The 7031-nt window shown below is 36.0% G+C and overlaps 2 long non-coding RNA genes across 2 annotated transcripts; one reads left to right on the forward strand and one right to left on the reverse strand.

Annotated features, from left to right (window-relative positions):
* The first annotated feature begins 542 nt into the window (after nt 1-542).
* LOC119738854 lies at nt 543-6770 on the forward strand. Its single transcript, XR_005272515.1, has 3 exons — nt 543-671; nt 5730-5864; nt 6738-6770. It is a non-coding gene; the product is annotated as an uncharacterized LOC119738854 (long non-coding RNA).
* LOC119738861 lies at nt 1844-4337 on the reverse strand. Its single transcript, XR_005272516.1, has 2 exons — nt 3295-4337; nt 1844-2654 (listed from the first exon to the last, which is right to left on the reverse strand). It is a non-coding gene; the product is annotated as an uncharacterized LOC119738861 (long non-coding RNA).
* Nucleotides 6771-7031: the final 261 nt, after the last annotated feature.

Genomic DNA, 7031 nt, shown 5'->3' on the forward strand with positions numbered 1-7031 from the left:
GTATTGCAATGAAGACTTCGTCCAACCTGGGCTACTGACAAAACATGCTTGGTGCACAGGCCTAGCCTACCGCCACATACATTATCGGGAAAACCAAACAACAGGTGGCGCTCTTCACAATTAACGGTGTCAAATACAATCTCGTTTACGTAGTGTTGAGCGGTACGCACTGACAGGTACTTAATACAGGAAAGAAAGTTACGACATAAAGTTAACCCTGGGGACAAGGTTGCGAAAAAGTTTCGAAGTCCGAATTTTCCCATCATGCATTGAGAAATCCCAATTCCTTTCTCGATACGCGATAGGAAATGGGAAGTGGGAATCGTTATTCGTTATCCGTTTTGCTGTCGAGAATGGATTTTGGATTCGAAGTCCGTTATCCGTTTTTCTTTTTGCTTAGGAAATAGGAATTGGTTTCGTTATCCATTTTTCTTTTTGCTTAGGAATTAGGGAAGTGGGTTTCGTAATCCGTTTTTCTGTTTGCTTAGGAATTGGGAAATGGTTTCGTTAGGAAGGAATTAATGCGACCGGGATTTTACGGGTTATGAGAGTGTCACTTTTCACACCGTTAATTGTGAAGGGCGCCGCCTGTTGTTTGATGATATCCCATTATTGTCCGCATGCAGTAGGCTGATGTATATGTAGCAGACAACTCGATCGATAACGTACATGTAAGTCATCACGTCTAGACTTTTTATTCACACTTCAATTAGTCAATTCATTATAGGCAGAGCATTTGAAGAGTACATTTGCTAAAAAAAAAGCAGATAAGAGCCAATATTACATTCTATAGTTGTACCAAATTGGAAAAAAAACACAAACTAAATATTTTCGGTATAAATCCTTACTTTCTTTAGGACCCCATTCCTATATACGCCTAAGGTTAAAAGACTCACCAAAACAGCTGACTAAATGACACTCAAAAGTGACATTCTGATATTTATTGACACATTTGACAATTTGGTAATGACACCTCTTGAATATCAGCAGGTTTGATTTTGTAGAAAGAGGGCAGGGTTTTGATTTACGAGGGGTTACCCTTACAAAAAAGTTCTATAGAATTCTATAAGAAAGAATTCTATAGAAATTCTATAAAGCATTCTATAGAATTTTGTCTATAGAAATTTTATAGAGTTTCTTTAGAAGTCTTCTATAAGGTTTTATAGAGATTTTATAGAGATTCTATAGAAAAATGGGCCATAATTCTATACAGCGGTTTATAGAAGTTTATAGAAATTATACCTTTTCTATAGAACAATGAACAAAATTCTATAGAAATAAGGCTAGTTTTATTTAGAATATTCTATAGAACTCTATAGAAAATTTGGACTTTTTCTATGAAATATTCTATAGAACTCTATAGAATTTCATAGAGGTTACCTCCAATTTCTATAAAAATATTCTATAGAACTCTATAGAAAAGTTGGAACTTTTTCTATAAACTATTTTATAGAACTCTATAGAATTTTATTCAGAATTTCTGTAATTTCTATAAAAATATTATATAGAACTCTATAGAAAATTTGGAACTTTTTCTATGAACTATTTTATAGAACTCTATAGAATTGTATAGAAGTTTCTAATTTCTCTAAAAACCTTTTATAGAACTCTATAGAAAATGTAAAGCTTGTTTTGCAACACTGTATAGACTATAGAACTCAATAAAGTTCTATAGAAGTTTGGCCCTTTTCTATAAGCTTCGCTTAATAGAATTCTTTAGAAATATGATACATGTAGGTTTTTCAATAGAACATTTAATACAATTCTTGCAGACATTTTTACACATTTTCATTGAGAAAAATTTGGTTGAAAATTAATAAAGATTCCTGTTAACTTCAAAATGTGACATTACCATGGCGTTACTCTTTATTCTAAATAAAATCAGGAAAACAACCATGACACAATTACAGTTGGACAGACATATTCTGTTCTTTTAAAAAAAAAAATCTTCTGAATTTACAAATTTGTGCATGTAGGGGATGAGCAGATATCTTTCCAGTGCAGTGTATTAAATCAAAGGCACCAATAATGAACACAGTCTGTACAGTGTACACGGTTAATGTGGTGAAAAAAATAGCAGAAGTTGGGCTAAAAAAAGTAAAATAAACACATTTTTATATGAATTGTTTTCCTGAGAGGGATACTATAAATTTGGCAAGAAAGACACATGCATGAAAGACTTGTGATGGTTGCAACAATCCATGCCTATATTCAGTTTGTAAAACCATGCATAGAGCTTTGTTGAAAGGCAATGGTATTCAGACACGTTTGACAACTAGAATTGGAAGTTTGAAGGAAAGTACTGATCGTAATTTCCAAGAGTCATTCTATCAAGCTGTGACATACCTGTATATCATTTGCATGTTCATGTGTGTATGTATTGAACAAACTTTATGATAATCTTTTTAAAAGTAATGTCCATTGTAGTTTCCGGAACTGACATCTTGTAGATAGGATGATGATTCCAACTGCTTGTTGCATGCCGCTGCCTCCAATTTGCAGAGCCGGGGCAGAAGCAGTCAGACAGTCTTTGTCTTGTACATGCACATACTGCAGCTCATCTCGGTAGTTTTTGGTAGATCATATCCATGCATAGCGCAAAGGATCATGGAGACAGGTAGATGTAGAATTCTAGATGTATCATTTGAGGAAGTCTGCAGTGGGGAAAATGAATTGTTCATTTTGTAAATGATAATTTTTACAAAAAAAGTGTGATGTTAATGGAATTAATGTCCACTAACAAACATGGCCATGATGACCTAAGAATCTTATTCCTCAATGCTGTTCTTATTCAGAATCTTATTCCTCAAACATGTCAAGTCAGCTGATTCTTATTTGTTGATTCGACCCTATTTATATCTATTGATGCACCCCTTAGTTTAGTCATGGAGGAATACTTTCTCCATGGTTTAGGGAGGGAGTTTGGGCAGAAGTAGTCCCACTAACTAGGTCGCTAGAACTCCTTTTTGACATTTGGGATGTTGGTCTGTCGTAGCTAAGTACGACAGACCAACATCCCAAATGTCAAAAAGGAGTTATAGCGACCCAGAACATGGGACGGGCAGAATTGACCCATATTAAACAAGCATGACAAGTTACATGTACTTTTGTAGTTCTTAAAAATTGATGTTCTCTTGCAATTTTGCTGAGGAAGGAATCTGGTAATCACGAACTGTATTATACCGTCATGACTGAGACAACAACATTGACAGTTTGTTATAAAATATTGATATAATGTCACTATTCTATTTTGCAACAATTTAAGGTGGTTTTAAATCAAATCTTCTAACTCACCAGTCACCATCGTTTTCCCCCAGACCTGATCACGTCTTCCGTAATTCTAGCAGAGTAGTACAGCACCGTGCAAATCATGATCATCCGGAGATGTAGGCAACATTACACCATGACCATGGAGGCACACAGTAAAATCTCCATCAAATGTGTTTGCAAGAACAGCAATTAATTCTTGAAAGTTTCCATAGGCATGCCTTTTACTGCCAACATTCATGGTTTGAGCAATTTCATCTCAAACTTCTTGTACAAACAAGTACAATCATGACAATACATGTATTTTTTGTTTCCAGCAAACCCATTCCTCGATCCTTCCCACCATAGCTCCATGGTCCACTTTGGTCCAACTGACTGAATTCAAATCTGCTACACAGGCAGTTTCTGTTCTGGTACTGACTGGTATGCAAGGTCGTGTGTACATGTACATGCCGTGCATGGAACTATAAAACATGTTGGGTGAGACTGGTTACCAGCGGAAGGCAATACAAGTGGTTGTAACCTGACCTTGCTTTTAGCAGGTGGTCACTTCTCATTCTGGGTGTGGGGCTGGCCAGAGGAGGGGGGGGGGGTAATTGGATAAGTATGTAGCCTTCTGTTTATTCTAACTCCTAGTTTATCCGGTGCGTCTGGGGCGAGCTGCATAAGGAGGGGTATCCTGACTTGATGATTTTATTGCTATATGAAGTATGATATGTAATGTGATTTATGCTCTTTTTGAAGGATTAATTACAATAAAAATGCAGATGGAACTTAAGTTTCTTCTTTCACATTCTAAAACTAAATAATTATTTCTGTATGTGCTTGAATAGTTCCTTCCTCCTTGAATAGTTTGTAGTTGTAAAAAGACAAATTTCCTGCATACGCTATGTTATATAGCATGGTTCAAGCTATGCAAATCATGAAGATCGTGAATACATTACATGTAGCATGAATGGTTAACAAACAACCTCATTTCCTCGCTGGAAATGTATTGATGTATAGCTTCTATTTTTTTTTTTTAATATTAAATGATAATCTTGTACTTTGCCATAGAAAAATACTTCTCTATAGAAATTATACTTCTCTATAGAAATTATCCTTGTATAGAAGTACTTCTCTATAGAAATTATACCTTTCTATAGAAATTTGGGGTCTATAGAAAAAAATTGTTTTAGAAATCTATAGAATTCTATAGAGTAAACAATTTCTATAGACTCCCTCTATAGAAATTCTATAGAGAATTGGCGAGCCTGTAGAGTTCTATAGAACTGTATAAAACGTTCTAAAGAATTCTATAGAACATTTTTGTAAGGGTAAAGACGACGATGACAAACAGAAAATAAATTTAAAAAGCAATTGAGATGGCAAACTGCAAAAAAAGGTAGGAAAGTCACATTTTCTTTGAAATTGCTTTCAAAATTATAACTAACATGAGTTTGTCTGAAGAAAAAAGACTTCTTTAGCCTGCCAAAGTCACTTTGGTACTGGACAGTTATCTGCAAAAGTCAGTTTTGAACAGAACTCGTACAAAATAGAGGTGTCCTAAAAGTAAGGATTACCATATTTTCCCTGATCACCTACAATCATTTTTCAAATTCAATAAACTGAGCAGTGACTGAAAGTATACAAAATAAAATGTGCTTAAAGTCCGATTCCGGAATGGGAAAGATTTCCATATATACATGTAAGTTCACTGATTTTCCTCTGTATTGACTAACAATGTACATCAAACCATGAGCCTAAGTTACGAATAATGGGTGCAGGTGTAACCATACAATCACCAACATGAATGGAATCAAGGTTAACTTTAGACAACTGTTTGTGGGTCCCAATAATCATAAACTCAGTTGTACTAGCTGTCATTCAGCATTAAACCATTAGCCAACAACCAGTTACGTAAATCCTGAATACAGCTCGATCTTTGATTTTCTGAGTTGTCAGTGCTAAAAGAAATATACAGCTGAGTATCATCAGCATAACAATGATGCTGTGGAAGATGGGTCTTAATGATGTCAAACAGTGGGCTTGTATACAAAATAAATAACAAAGGCCCAAGACAAGAGCCCTGTGGAACGCCATAATCAATGTTAAATTGCTGAGAGAGATTACCATTTATAGAAACAGTCGTTGGGATCTACCAGACAAGTAAGAATGAAACCATTTTAAGAGCAGTACCATAAATACCAAATTTACTCTGGAGGGTATTTAGTAAAATGTTGTGGTCTAATTGTGTCAAAGGCGGCACTCAAATCAATGAAAACTAACAAAGAAACCTGTTGTCCATCCATAGCCATTAATAAATCATTTCTTATCTTAAGTAAAGCTGTCTCTGTGCTATAATACTGACGGTAGGCAGACTGGGCAATTTTTAATTATTATTTTAGTAGAGTATTAATTTCTTTAGTAAAGTATAGATGCTAAGCTTTAAGGGGAAACATTTTGTCCCGCCTTTCATACAGGGTGAGAAGAGTACACATTGGATGGAGCTTCTGACAGACTCTCAGGAGAAATGGGTGGATGTTCAGAAGATCAAGGCATTCCCAGCCATGGTAGCAAGCCCTACGCTAAGAACCGGGGCACAGGCACTCATGCAGGTAGGCTTATGAGGGGCATCAGGGTCAGACCTGAGTATGCGTGGATAGCTCAAGTTTTCTGCATTTTGATGAGTTGTGTACCTTTTGACAACTACACACGTTTCAGACTAGCATTCAGAGAAGTGCCGAACTGAATTATTCCAAAGAGTTGAATTAAGTTTGACGTTTGAAACATTGAGGAGCAACTACACATAAGAGTCGTTCGAGATTGTGTTGCAGTCGTTCAGAAGAATGACTCCAGCGTCTAATCAATGGAAAATTATAATACAAGAACTTTGCCCGTGTTTGAAACTTGAATTTATAAGTTGAGTTTAGTTGAGTTAAGTTAGGGACTCTGGAACACCAGTTTTAAATGGATTGAAGTACTGTTTGATAACTACGGTCTTTTAAGTCGAGTCTGCTTGACGAGTGAAGCAGTCTGCGATAAGTCGAGTATGAGTTGAGTAGTTTTTTTTTTGACAAGTAGACTACTTTTTACTGAGTACTACTTTATGAGTCGATTCATTTGTTTTCAATGAATCCTGAGGTTTTGTATTAATTGAGTACCTTTTTACAAGTCTTGTGTACCTCTGGTGAATTATTTTAATGAATATTTCGATAAGTATTTTGAGTACCGAAATGTGTACTCACAGTTGAGTACTTGAAGAAGACTTTGCGGAATGAATTTTGATGAACAGTTTGAGTAAAATGCAAGCAGGTCTTTAAAAAATTAAGTCAAAGTGGCAAAATGTATAACAAGACCATTAAACGAGATTTCTCCAGGTTTCTCGCTTTTTTGTCAGCACTAACGTTGGTCTAAATTTCCAAGACCTGGACACAATTTATTTAGAGCAAATGCATTCAAATTTTCCTTCCTGATTGGTTTCCGTCTAGATTGGTGGGTTGGGTAAGATCAAGACCAACACAATCATCAAGGAGCTCCCAAACCCTGGATGCTGGATGAGGAAGCAGCCTGGAGACCACGGAGAAGTTTCCTTGGAAGATCAGCAAGGAAGAAGTCACCACGCTCAAAGAGAAGGTAACATCTCCCCCTTGCGCTCAAGCACCCCCCCCCCCCCCCACAGTGAAAACTATTAACTTTATATTTATTTTTGTGCAAGTTGGTCAGTAGTGCAGAATGATTCACATGTTAACTAATGCATGCAAAATAGAGAAAAAAAGTAAATT

The sequence above is a fragment of the Patiria miniata genome, unplaced genomic scaffold (assembly GCF_015706575.1).
Source record: "Patiria miniata isolate m_02_andy unplaced genomic scaffold, ASM1570657v1 HiC_scaffold_10, whole genome shotgun sequence".
NCBI lineage: Eukaryota > Metazoa > Echinodermata > Asteroidea > Valvatida > Asterinidae > Patiria > Patiria miniata.